General features: G+C 39.2%; 1 protein-coding gene across 2 annotated transcripts in view; it reads left to right on the top strand.

Moving 5' to 3' along the window:
* Positions 1-6607: 6607 nt before the first annotated feature.
* Positions 6608-15058, top strand: part of LOC309493155 (protein shisa-9) — a gene marked incomplete at its 3' end in the record, with an annotated part of 102909 nt that continues 94458 nt past the window's right edge. The window contains exons 1-3 of one of the 2 annotated variants that reach the window (XM_082162264.1): positions 6608-6858; positions 7047-7138; positions 14061-14098. Of the gene's footprint in view, positions 7139-14060; positions 14099-15058 lie in introns of both variants that reach the window. The other variant, XM_082162267.1, reaches the window with a different exon arrangement.

Below are 15058 nucleotides of genomic sequence, written 5' to 3'. Positions count from 1 at the left end.
TGATCACCTTCACCTGTCATCGCCACCTGTCTGCAATCTGCATTCTCATCACCAGCACCATAAAGACACCACAGTTCCCTCAGTTCCCTTTCTGGTCTCATTGCGATTACCTAGACAACCTGACTCTCCTTCGGGAACTCTCCAGCCTGTTATTCAGACTTACCTGCATCGTGTTTACTCACCTGGCGTCCATGAGACATCCGTCAGCAACTCTAATCCTTCAGTCTTCTGTCTGTCGTCCGTCTTCTTCTTAGCTCAACATCACCAAACCTGTACCAGATGAGAGACTCAGTCAATTCAAACGTCTTCATCCATTATCTAAATCGTTCTTCAATTCATCTACTCACCTGCCGTGTCTGTTCCTGAGTGCTTTAAATAAACCATTGTATACTTTACCTGTGTGTGTCGTTCTGTTTTATGACAGAAGACCAGACCAACATGCACGAACCAACAGATCACGGCGAAGAGGACGATTCATCCTTGGTCACAGTCGCTGAAGTGTTGCAAGAAATTCAGCGCACTATTCATTCACCCATCATCAGTTCTTCCTCGTCTGCCTCTGTCAGTCCCATGGCCCGACCAATGACCTACTCTGGTGAGGAGGGGGAGTGCAGTGGTTTTCTTCTTCAGTGCAAACTCTTTATGGAAATGCAAGCTTCACAGTTTGCCTCTGAAAGAGCGAAAATAGCATTTATCATATCCCTTCTCACCGGACGAGCACTTCTCTGGGCTCGGGCGCTTTGGGATGCGAATGGAGTCGTTACTCAATCCCTGGATAACTTCATTGGCCACTTCCGTGAAGTTTTTTCACAAGCATCTAACTCCCTTTCAGTCCATGCTCAATTATATCGTTTACGGCAAGGAAAAACCTCAGTGCAGATTATGCAGTGCTGATTGCAAATTATGCTCTGCAATTCCGCACTCTAGCAGCAACCAGTGAATGGAATGAGACGGCTTTAATCACTTCATCATGGTCTTAACCAAGATATTCGCTTACAATTGGCTATCTACGATGATATCATTGGCCTGGAAAGCCTCATCCAACGCTCTATTCGAGTGTCTCAATGACGCACTGCCTGCCAGCTAGATAACCCTGTACTGCCTCCTCCGAGCCCTTTGACCACTGCCAGCCCTCCAGCATCAGAATTCATGCAAATTGACTCTGCCCATCTAACATCAACCGAACGTCAATGCGTAAATGCCGCATCCTCAACAATCTCTGTGGGACAGCAGGTCATCTTCTTGTCACCTGTCCAGTCCGTCCCCCACACCATGGAAGACGGCGTTCATCACCCCTGCTGGCCATTATGAGTATAGAGTCATGCCCTATGGGCTTTCCAATGCTCCCGCCATCTTCCAAGGGTTCATGAATGAGATCTTCAGAGATTTTCTTCAACGGTTCGTCATTGTGTATATTGATGACATTCTCATCTATTCTGCCAGTCTATCTGAGCACCACCACCACGTGAAACAAGTACTTCAACGTCTACGCGAGCATCAGCTATTTCTTGAAATGGAAAAATGTGAGTTCCACCAAGAGACGGCCCAGTTCCTGGGTTACGTGATTAACCAACACGGAATTTCTATGGACCAGAGGAAGGTGGAGGCTGTTTCCAACTGGCCGTTACCGTCAACCATCAAAGAGCTTCAATGTTTCTTAGGATTTGCCAACTTCTATCGGCGATTCATTCTAGGCTTCAGTAAAATCAGCGCACCCATCACTTCTCTGCTTAGAAAAGGGGCCCAGTCTCTGTCCTGGACCACCGAAGCCACCAATGCCTTCGAGAAGCTCAAAGCCTCCTTCAGTTCCGCTCCTACCCTCGTTCATCCGAACCCTAATCTTCAATTCCTCGTCGAAGTTGACGCTTCAACCACTGGGGTAGGAGCGGTCCTTTCCCAGCGGCAGGGGAAACCTCCCAGACTCCATCCATGTGCCTTCTCTTAAAAAAAAAACTGTCCCCGGCGGAGCAGAATTACGACATCGGCAACCGGGAACTGTTGGCTATAAAACTGGCTTTGGAAGAATGGAGACACTGGCTGGAGGGAGCGAAATACCCCTTTGAAGTCATCACAGATCACCGTAACCTAGAATACCTTCGAGATGCAAAAAGACTCAACACCCGTCAAGCCCGCTGGTCACTCTTCTTCACCCGGCTTAACTTCAAAGTAACCTATCGACCTGGAGAAAGAATGTAAAAGCTGATTCCCTCTCTCGTCTGTACCAACCTGAATCCATCTCCACAAATCCTGAACCTATCCTCCCTCAAGCCATGACTGTCAGCCCAATCCAGTGGAGTCTGGATGACCATATCGCTGAAGCCACTCTATCTGAGCCTGCTCCGCCGGGAGGTCCTGAGGGACGGACCTTTGTACCATCCTGTCTATGTCTGTCCCTCATGGACTCAGTCCATACATCTCCGGGCTCTGGACACCCAGGCAGCCAACAAACCCTCTCGCTCCTCCAACAATGCTACTGGTGGCCCAATATGACCCAGGATAACTCCCGGTACGTAAAGAGTTGCTCAGTCTGTGCCATGGCTAAAGTCCCCAGACGGCTTCCTGAAGGCAAACTTGTACCTCTACCTGTACCCACAAGACATTGGTCTCATATCAGGGTGGACTTCATTACGGACCTTCCTTCATCAAATTCCTACACCTGTGTGATGGTCGTGGTAGACCGTTTCTCAAAAGCCTGCAAATTGATCCCTCTGCCTGGTTTACCCACAGCCTTCGAGACTGCAGAGACTCTCTTCAACCAAATCTTCAGACATTTTGGCATACCCGAAGACATTGTATCAGACCGTGGTCCACAATTCATATCCAGGGTATGGAAATCCTTCTTCAACCTCCTGGGAGTATCTGTAAGTTTAACTTCTGGATATCATCCGCAGTTGAATGGCCAGACTGAGAGAAAGATACAGGAGATCGGGAGGTACCTGCGGTCATATTGCCACGACCATCAGGACTGCTGGAGCCGCTACCTACCCTGGGCCGAGTATGCACAGAACTCCCTACAGCAATTCCAACGTTCCAGCAGTCCACCATTGGTTTCAAGAGAACGAGAGGGTCTGGGAATCAGGACACGTCCATCTGCAGAGGGCTGTTCGGAGATGCAAGAGCCAGGCCGACGCAAGAAGATCAGTGACCCCCTTATACCAACCAGGGCAAATGGTCACGCTCTCCACCAGGGACATCCATCTCCGACAGCCCTGCCGCAAGCTGAGTCCCAGGTACATCGGGCCGTTCGCAATTCAGAGGCAGATCAACGAGGTCACCTACCGGTTAACACTCCCTTCACACTACCGCATCTCACCTTCATTCCATGTCTCACTCCTGAAACCATACACTAACCCTCTGATTCCTTCCTCCCCAGGGTCTGGTGCTGGAGACGTACCTCCTCCTCCTCCTCCTGTGGATCCTTCTGAAGAAAACATCTACCAAGTCCAAGACATCCTCGACTCCCGGCGACGGGGCGGCCACTTAGAATATCTTGTAGACTGGGAGGGTTTTGGCCTAGAGGAAAGATGTTGGGTTCACTGTGATGACATCTTAGATCCAACACTTCTACAAGACTTTCATGCTGCTCATCCCAGTCGTCCAGCGCCGAGAGGTCGTGGTCGTCCCCGTCGCCGGTCATTTCCGCCCTCAGGAGCTGGCCGTGGAGGAGGGGGTACTGTCACGGAAACACCATCGACAGCACCAGACCTCCACACTCCGCCCACTCGTTCCATGTCTCCTGAGTACTGATCACCTTCAGCTGTCATCGCCACCTGTCTGCAATCTGCATTCTCATCACCAGCACCATAAAGACACCACAGTTCCCTCAATTCACTGTCTGGTCTCGTCGCGATTACCTCGACAACCTGACTCTCCTTCGGGAACTCTCCAGTCTGTTATTCAGACTTGCCTGCATCGTGTTTACTCACCTGGCGTCCATGAGACATCCGTCAGCAACTCTTGATCCTTCAGTCTTCTGCCTGTCGTCCGTCTTCCCAGCTCAACATCACCAAACCTGTACCAGATAAGAGACTCAGTCAATTCAAACATCTTCATCCATTATCTAAATCGTTCTTCAGTTCATCTACTCACCTGCCGTGTCTGTTCCTGAGTGCTTTAAATAAACCATTGTATACTTTACCTGTGTGTGTCGTTCTGTTTTATGACATATTTTGACAAAAGAGAATATGTTTTTGACTAAAATATATTAGGGTTTGACGTAGAAGTTTGAGGTTTGTACAAACTGGTGTGTAGTTATGAGAATGTTTAGCTGTGAGAAAATGGTGAATTGTTTTATGAATTGTGTTAGCCATCAAGAAAAACTGTCTATCTATCTATCTATCTATCTATCTATCTATCTATCTATCTATCTATCTATCTATCTATCTATCTATCTATCTATCTATCTATCTATCTATCTATCTATCTATCTATCTATGGCCTATAAACCTTAAAAGATCAAATATACTTTTTCACAACTTAAAACAAGAATTTGTCAAGCCAGCATTCAAGTTTGTCCACAAATTTTGCTCTTCTAATTAAAACAATTACTAGAAAGTTATATATGATTTAATGCACCGGTATAATGATGTACAATGACTGAATTCTTTTTTACTTTCAATATTCAAATGTAATACTTTTCAATATGTTTATTCTACTTTATAGTATTCAATTCTGCATCCTGTTTGCTACCTCAAATTATGAAATTTAACTGGAATTAAAAATCATACTCAATTAAAAAATGTTTTACTCATGCTTGACTATAAAGAAAGGTTGACCTTGCTGATTAAGCTAGTTAAAAAGCCCAGTGAGGACAAAAGCATCCGATGCGGATTGACTCATGCAATCCAAAGTCCTCATGATCTAGCTTTAAAGTGGTGTGACTTAAACCAAACATGTCCAATAATGCACTGGCACTAAAACAAATAACAGCAAGCACTCAGGCACTAAAACAAATAAAAGGAGCCCAATCAGAAAGATCAGATCCAGAGGAGAAACACACAGCGTGACAAGTAAAAATGAAATAAAAGCTGTATTTTGGAAGCAATGTTATTTATATTATAATGAGCAGGAGAGAAAGAGAGAGACTGTCTAATTGCACAATAACAGAAGCTGAAACAGTAAATCTTTGGGGACGTTACCATGACTGTCAGTCTCTTTGCCGCTTTTCAACCATAATTAATTCAAGCTTCTGTTACTAATTAATTTGGCTCAGCTAATTAAACAAAAGAGGCACCTTGGGTTCCTATCTTTCTTTCCCTCTTTCCCTTTCTCCTCTGTCCTCTGTCGTTGCTTTTTTCCTTGGATTTTCTGTGTCAGTGGGACAATTCAAGCAACAAAGCCTTAAAATTTGCTCTCTTCGTCATACTGATGTTATCATTTCTTGTATTATGCCTGTTTGCCTTTATATGTTATTTAAGGTCTAAGTATAATATAAATAAAATATAAAGTGTAAGTATAAGAAATATTTTATCATCATAAAAATAATCATAGATTGTATTTATGTATAAATGGTGAGCTATATACAGTTGTAATCTAAATTATTCAACCCCTATTGCAAAATTTGGCAAAATGTACAGACTTTCAGCTGTTTGCAATTAACAAATCAAACAAAAGTAATTAAAATAGCTCAACACAACAATTGTTTCAAGTGGTTTCTACAAATTCAACAGAAAATGCAACTTTAAATGACTTCTGCAGTCTCAAAATTACTCAACCCCTTCATGGCAAGCATTTAGTAGCCTACTTAGTAAAACACCCTTTTGCTGTTATGACCTGCTGCAAACGAGATGTATAACCAGACACCAGCTTCTGGCAGTGTTTCTGAGGAATCTTAGCCTATTCCTCATGAGCAATGGCCTCCAGTTCAGTAATATTCCTGGGTTTGCGTGCCCATACCGTGGTAAATATCCAAACCGTCTTCTTCAAATCCCACCAGAGATTTTCTATGGAGTTCAAGCTAGGTGACTCTGATAGCCACTGTAGAATCTTCCAGGACTTCTTCTGCAACCAAGCCTTGGTGGAATTTGAGGTATGCTTGGGATCATTGTCTTGTTGGAAGGTCCAATGTCGTCCGAGGTTCAGCTTCCTCACTGACTGCATTAAGTTTTCTCCTAGGACTTCCTGATACTTCAATGAATCCATCTTGCCTTCCACACGCTGCAGGTTTCCAGTGCCAGATGATGCAAAGCAGCCCCAGAGCATCACCGAACCACCACCATGCTTAACTGTAGGCAGAGTCAGTTCAGATATTTCATGTGTTCTAGCTCAAGCACACCTGGTGCAACTAATGAAGCCCTTGATTAGTTGCATTGATTAGTTGTGCTTGAGACAATACATGTTTTGGATGTTTGTGCTGTCATGAGGGATTCTAATCAGGTGGTTGAATAATTTTGAGATTGCAGAAGTCATTCAAAGTTACATTTTCAGTTAAATTTGGGGAATGTAGTGGAATATTTTAATAAGGAGTTAAATGTACCTCCAAATACATTCAGATATACGCACACACAAGAAGCACAATGGAAGGACACACCATAAAAAGATAAGTGACACAAGAGGACTTATCTGCAACTATGCAGGATGGCATGGTGCAAGCTAAGCATAAAAGTCACAAGACTGTGTTTTCCTCAGTTTCTCTGGAAAAACCCAAAGTGGCCTAAAACAGGAAATATGTATGTGGTTTAGGGTATATATACCTCAGAAAAAGAATGTTCAAGTGTGTTAATTTTTTTTATGTTCATCTCTAGAGAGAGTGAATTCTCTCTAGATTCTTATTTTTGCCTGCTACTATTTTATAACCTGAGAAGCTCAAGACTAGAACAGGTTATTTTTTATCAGATTGCTTGCGTGAACTGCTTAGAAGTAAGTTACTCTTTGTACATCCATTTTCCGGGACTGCCCCGGGAATGGATTAGCTGAAGAATCATAATCTGAAACCTTTTGATTATTTGCTAACAATTTTTTTGATTATTATGTAGCCAAGTATATTTCTCTTTTGTTTAAATAAACTTTTATTTTATAAAGACAAGTATTTTTTCGGCATATTTCAGCTGTACAAAGAAAGTTCAATAGCAATAGAGTAGGCACTTGTACATCTTCACTTGACCAGGACAAAAAAGATCCAGGAAGCTTTTACTGGAGGGTAAGCATGAAATATCTTTTGAGTCAATGATTGTTGTATATGGTGTTAAGGGACATACCTTAGATTTAACTGGTATAACAAATTATCCAGTATAGTAAACCTGACCTGACAGCAAAAGACTATATAGGGGTTAATCAGGCAATGAGGTAAATACCAGATCTCACCACAGGAAACAACTTGAGACATTTGTTGTGTTGAGCTATTTCAATTACTTTTGTTTGATTTGTTCATTGCTAACACCTGAAAGTCTGTAAATGTTGCCTGATTTGCAATGGGGGTTGAATACTTTCGATTATAACTGTATGTAAATTCAGTATCATCTTTGGTAATTACACACAAAAAAAAAAAAATGCTGTGAATGGTGCATCACGATAGAGAACACACAGAACTCAGCTTCAATTATCAGTGGATGATACAAAAGGAGGTTGGCATCCCAATAAGGTGAGTGATGACTCCGGTGACACTAACATGTCTCTCCAGTTGTAACAGGAAGCAAACGAACAGCATCGCCCAACCTCCTTCTGCTTGTTAACAGAGAAAGAAGGACTTTTCTGCTCTGAAGCACCACCTAGACAAGCACCAGATCACCCACACTTAGTATGCACATTTAGTATGCACTAAAAAAACCCTCTAGGTTTAATATTCATGTACTTTATCTGTTATATTTTTCTTGCTGCAGTAATGTAGAATGAGGTTTTGTATGTGTCACCAACATACTTTTTGCCAGAAGCATGTCACGAAATAACAACAGGTACAGGAAGGGATAGCAGGATAATGTGGAAGACTTCCTTTATACACACTGAGGTCATCGCCTGGTGCAGGGGTTTTAAAACTGGGGACCAGGGACCCTTGGGGGCAGCAAGGGAGTGCTAAATAATGTAAAAAATGTAAAGTTAATAAAATAAAATACATTTGATTAAAATAAGTAAGAAAATAAATAATTCAAAATAAAATAATATAAATTTGATTTGAAAAAAATAAGTTTTCATTAGTTAACATTAGCTAACTACGTTAAGATGAACTAAGAATGAACAATACCTCTAAAGTATTTATTAATCTTAGTTCATTTTAATTTCAACATTGATTACTACATCATTAAAATCAAAAGTTGTATTTGTTAACATTAGTTAATGCACTAGGAACTAACAAACAATGAATGACTGTATTTGTATTAACTAACATTAACAAAAGACGAATAAATACTGTAACACATGTAATGCTCATTGTTAGTTCATGTAGTTAATACATTAACTAATGTTAGCGAATGAAACCTTATTGTAAAGTCTCACCAAATAAATAAATAATAACAGTACAGTACTATTAGTGAGAAGAAAAAATATAATAATGTAAGATAATAGAAATGCACTTTATTCAAACATATTCTCCAATCCCACCTTGGTATGCAGTCAACTATAAAACATAATTTGGTTTCATTTTATTTTGATGGTCCCTTTGACACATTCTGTTGTTGACTATAAGTAACGTTGCAGCTACATGTCTACAAACTCTCATTAGAGTGTTAGTAGAGTATCAGTAGACTGGTAGGGTTAGGGTTAGAATAAGTTGACATGTACTTGCAAAGTTACTTATAGTCAGTAGAATGTCTGTTGGGGGACCAACACAATAAAGAGTTAACAGACAGTCTACTAATACTCTAATGAGAGTTAGTTGACATGTAGTTGCAAAGTTACTTATAGTCAACAGAATATTTTAAAAGGGACCATCAAAATAAAGTGTCACCGAAAAAATTCGAATAAAAAAAGAAAAATGTATACTCGCTTGCATTTTATACAATATGCTATTCTTTATTTCTTCATAAGTGTATTTTAATAAATGTTTCTTCCATAGTGCAAAAAGGCACAAATGTTTCAGGAGTACCAAGTCTATGTCAACTAATCTACTGAACATACATAGTACATAAATATTCAAAGTACACAATGACGCATCAAATAGATGTTTTTTATCAATAGTTAATGTCCATAGTATGCCAACAATAAGCATGGCAATGTCAGGTGCAAAAAATGACATTGGGATTGTAAAGGAATTGGCTTCCTGTAAGACTGGTCCGGCTTGACTGGTCTACTAGAAAGCACCAACATTTTGACAGCTACCATATTCCAAATCAAGGTTCATTTCTACTCTGGATCTCACACTGGGATACTGGCAAGGTCACTTCTCGCTCACAGTGAAGGAAAGACCTTATGGCCTATATGGGCCATCTGCCACATTCCAGAGATTTATGCATAAGTTGAAGCCTCACTAATGCTAAGCATACCTAGATGACGTCGTTGTTCACCTTGACAGCTGTGGTGCTGAACATCTACTGCGACTCTGAGGACCTGTGCAGGGCTAGAGAGAAGTGCTGGCAATAAACTGAGTCTTGGAGCTGTTTTATAACCTTCTGGGCAGCACTTTTTCCTCTTCACAAACCAATGCAGCTAGTAACTCATGGCGCTCTGACGGCGGATCATGTGGATTCTGTCCGACAGAAGCGTCGCACGCTAATCGCTCCGGATATTAACCTGTCGCTGGACAAAAGTGAAGGTTCAGTTAGATGGCTAAGGAAACTAACATCGAGTAGCCTCGTAGGCTACAATAGCTAAAATAGTTACAAAAATAAATAAAAATTCGACAATAATATTACATTTAGTCGACATTGATTACAGTTACTGTGACTTAAGTTTCTGTGCATAAATAAATATGTGTTATCTTTAGATAATACCCGGTAAGGGGACCTTAGGTCTTCACAGCGCGCGCCGGTGTTTACCGCAAGCAGCAGTTATGAAGTCAGTGCAAAACTCCAAATAGTGATTCGCGAAATAATGACTCTATGAATATGCCCTTTTTAACAGTGATTCTGTGAATAATTTTTAGATTATGTACAATTACAAAAAAAACGATCGTTTTCAGTAATTGAAATAAAGTAATATAAAATAGCCTATTACATGGAAAATTTTAACTTAAGGAAATTAAACGACAATTATAAATGCTAACGTTACCTCGGTTGAAGTAGGCTATTAAATAACTGAAACTGAAATAAAAAAAATATATGAATATTTAAAAACAATGTAGTATGTAGCATTATTGACATCATAATTTATTAATAATTTGAATGAGCTTTAGTAAAAATAAAAAAATAAAAAAATTATATATATAAATAAATAAATTATATATATATATATATATATATATATATATATATATATATATATTGTATTTTACTAAAGCTCATTCAAATTATTAATAAATTATTAATTATTAATAAATTATTATGTAAATAATGCTACAATAACACTGTGTGGGCGACATGGTGGAACTGTCAGGACAACTCTCGGAGTGTTATCCATGGAAATGGATATGACAATGTTGATTTGTTTGGTATTGGCGGAATAGATCTGACATGCTGCTGCTGCGGCAGAGCAAGTACAGGACTTGCTACTGCCAATGCATTCACAGACACACTGTTGTGAGCATGTAAGACATGCTGCTGTACATAGTGTCCATGAATTACCCGTGACAGATCTATACAGGTGGAAATGGGGAAGGTGAAGAGTTTCTGAAAGTGCACTGCAACTGCTACAGCAAATGCTGACAAGTATTTGAAGGTCGAGCAGTGATCTCATTGGCTACTGATACAGCTGGAACCAATCAACTGTGCCCTATAGAGAATGATGTGATTGCAAGCAGATTGAGTTGAGCAGCCTGCACCATCTAGAGTTTCATGACAGAACTTTGTATTTTAGCTTTTTTTTTTTTTTTTTTACAGGAGGAAATATAAACAATATAGAGTGATAATTATATGACAAAAATACAGAATGTAATGGGAACTAAACCATTACTTAACAATCATCTTTATCGAGCAATTCTGTAATTTGTCAACAACAAATTTTATTAGTCTCTTAAATGTTTAATCTCTCTGGCATACATATTCTGCTATAGTATATATTTTAGTTTGTTTTTGCATTTTTAAACTGACATTTACATTCTCAAACTAATTTTTGTAAACAGTGTGAATCACAATAGCTGACGCACTGTCCCAGAAAAATTGACAGCAGCAAACATATCCATGATCCTCACAGTTATATTACTGCTGTCACAATGACAGATGTTTAAGAGCTCTGCGATTGATTTAGCCACAAAGTGGGTTCAATGATTTCTATAGTTTGTTTAGAGATTTTGTTACTCTATGGTTGAACATCACAAAGGGGGATCAAGCAAGGTTGTTCTGGCCCCTGGGGCCTCTGGTATCTATGGTGATGTACTTAATTGATCAATTGATTGCCTTGATTAATGGGGAGCAAGAGCAAAGGCAGATGCTCAATGCTGTTGAGCAAACCGACGGCCTCGCACGCCGGTCGGAATCATGTGGGATGAGCACCTTCATGAATGTAAAGTGATGTATGCCTGCTTCATAGCACTCTTGTTGTGTCAACTTGTGTTAACTTCGCAATTCATTTTAAAGACAAATAGCTGATTGCATTTCAGGTTCTGTTTTCAATTTCTGTGCAGTCATAGTATGATTTAATAGCTGTTTCTTTCTCACTGCAAAAATGATGGTATTATTATTTTTCAACAATTGCACAGTAACACTTTACAATAAGGTCTCAGTTGTTAACATTAACTGCATAACTTAACATGAACTGACAATGAACAATACTTCTACAGCATTTATTAATCTCAGTTAATGTTAATGTTACCATTTACTAATATATTTTAAAATCAAAATGCTAATGATTAATGTTAGTATGTAATGTTAGATGATGCACTATGAAGTAACAAACAATGAACAATTTTATTTTTTATTAACTACAATAAGAGTGATTTATAAAATCCTGAAAAAATAATTGCTCATTGTTAGTTCATGTTAGCCAATGCATTAACTAAATGATAACAGATGATACATTATTGTGAAGTCTTAGTAGTTACACTTAAAAGGGTGAGTTTTTTTTTTACAATGCCACAAACCAAAATCAAATTTATATTAGTATTCGACAAGCAACAGTTTGGTTGTGGTAGTAATGGACCCTAATTTACAATTTAAGCATGGAATTAAAGGTACACTGTAACATATTTTTTTTCTAAAATTAACTCAATTGAAATAATGAGTCTGTTGTAAGTGTTTATATTTTAGACTGAGTGGAATGGTTTTCGTGGGAAATTGTGTACATACAACTACATATAACATTTGAACTCTCTCTTGTGAAACTAGCACCATCATTCGAGACGCAAGTCTCACCTAAGCAATCCTAATCTACATCTTTTTCCCTTGACCCCCATTCCCCCGTTCCCTCTTTCTATCATGCTGAGATCACCTGAAATTCACCCACAAATCTATATGGTTTAATGTGAATAATTATCATACAGTATTACACATCATTTGAAATGTCTCAGTGCGACTGGTACAAATTTCTCATTCCCAAAGAAGTCAACCATAAGGTAATAAGGTGTTTAAGAGTTTAGAGATGAATCTTCCAGGCAAATGGCCTCCTGCTCTCGAAAGGTGTTAACTCCGAATGCAAATTGTCTTTGTTAGCAAATGTTTCCATGTGAAAAGAAGCTTCTGTCTTTATAATGAAATGCAACAAGAGACTCAGCGCGATTTGTAGCTCGAATTGACCCGTGATGCTGAGAGTGACCGAGACTCTCAGCATCATGTATTTCCTAATGTAGGGTTCGCATCTTCTCTCTTTATTCCAGAGCATTTTATGTTTTGTATCTATTATCTTTGAACTGATTATGAAATTGGCATGATACATTTACTTGACATAATTAATTGTAAGCATTTGATTTTATTCTAACAGACTCTGACATTATTTTCAGTAAAGAGTTAGTCAGTAAAGAATAGTCAGACATTCGCTCACATTTAATGATGCACAGATATCATTAAAACCTTTTCATTTATGGAGTCAGATTAAAATAAAGAGGTAATGCATATTACATTTTTTATTTCATTTAATCAAATTACTTTGTCACGAGGAGAGATAGTAACACGCAAAAACCTTCACCTGCTGACCGGATGCCTCCATTGGGCCGATCGAGTCGGGCTTACAGTGCTATTCACAATGTGCATTGTTTCAGAGCAGCTTCACAGGAAAAGATTGCTGTAATATGATATCCATTTATTTTCAGTGCTTTAAAAAAATAAATAAAAAAATTATGTCAAATAATGCATATAGTTCAGCTTCCTTGTTCATTTGCATCATTGGAGGGCATTTACTCTGTGCAGCTGCGTTCCAGATGTGCATCATTATGTCTGCAGCAGCTGTTGACACCCAAATTACTGCAGAAAGAAGGTGCTACAAAATTATTCAGTTTTTTTTAAGCGTGTAAATATGACTTAATCAGTCGCCCTCCACATGTTCTCCTCCTTTCTCTCTTTCCTGCTGTCTCCCTGTTCTCCAGGTAATCTAGGCACAAAAATAGAGCTCATAATTTCAGAATAAGACAGACTTAAACAGCCTCTGACAGCCATTTTCTGCATCTTTTCCCAAGATGCTTTGCTTCACAAGTAAATGGCCTCTATCTGACATTTACTGCCATTTACTCGCCTGTATGAAATGCGAATGAGTCGATCTCTCTTTGTAAACCAGTGACAACCGCAGCAAGAAGTAAACCTTGTTTTGGAAACCAAAGACAGGAAATAGGTCTCTCTCAGATCCCGACAGACAGTCCGTATATTCAACCTAGTTTAACGAGGCTGCAAAATATATTTTCTTTGCAGATATTTTGACAAATATTACAGTGCTACATGGGAAATGTGGCGTCTTCGTACGTAAATGTGATCAAATAAATGTGTTTTTGTCTGTGTATTTGTTTGTAGGCAGTACAAAATTATTATATCTTGTAATTCAAGAGCATTGCCGTCTTTATGACCAAGCTACAGCGCCGTAAGATGTTTTTCTTCTTGTCTTCTTGTTTCTAGGTCACTGTCTCATTGGTTGCTGCTATTCCAGCTAGGAGGTAGGAATATCATAAAGGGTTTGTTACTTCCTGCTGACATGGAAATCTCTCTCTCCATGAGTTAAGTTCTCCTTTTCCCCTTCTTCTCTATCTCTTCCACCTCGGTGACGTCTGAAACGTGTGCTGTAATTTCATCCGTGAGTGTGAGCAGATCTCAAGGATGAGGAGAACCTCCTGTGGCTTTTTCTGTTTTTCTTTTTCTTTTCTTTTTTCCCCCAGTGAGTTGAATCATATACCATCCAAAGGTTTGGGGTCAGTAAGATTAATTAATTCATTGTTAATTAAAACTTTTTAAAAATACTTTTCTAAATCAATAATTTTATTTAGCAAGGATGCATTAAATTGCTCAAAAGTGACAGTAAATTATACTGTCACAAAAGATTTCTACTTCAGATAAATCAGTTCTATTCATCAAAGAGTCCTGAAATTGATCAATGTTTCCATTGAAATATTAAGCAGCTGAAATGTTTTCAACAATGATGATAATAAGAAATGTTTCTTGGACAAATCATCCTTAGAATGATTTCTGAAGGATCATGTGACACTGAAGACTGGAGAAATTAATCAGCTTTGCCATCACATGAATAAATAACTTCTTCTAAACAGAAAACATTATTATTTGAAATAATATTTTACAATATTACTGTTTTTACAGTATTTCAAATAAATGCAGCATGAGATGTTATATTTTCCCAAAAACATTGTAAAAAAAAAAATCTCACCAACCAAACACACGCACGCACGCATGCACGCACGCGCACGCACGCACGCACGCACACCAGTGATGCGCGGGTTGATCCGAAATGAGCGGGTGCCTGCGGTCACCCGCGGTTACCCGCAGTTACGAGTCATCCAAAAATATTTTTAATGATATTCGGGTCGCGGTCGGTCGGGTCGTTTGAAATAAAGATGCCAATTAAACCTTTGTAATTTATATAGTAGTATAGAGCAGGGCCGGCC

Source organism: Leuciscus leuciscus (assembly GCF_965113295.1).
Source record: "Leuciscus leuciscus genome assembly, chromosome: 1".
NCBI classification, from domain to species: domain Eukaryota; kingdom Metazoa; phylum Chordata; class Actinopteri; order Cypriniformes; family Leuciscidae; genus Leuciscus; species Leuciscus leuciscus.
This window is presented reverse-complemented; position numbering and strand designations above follow the sequence as displayed.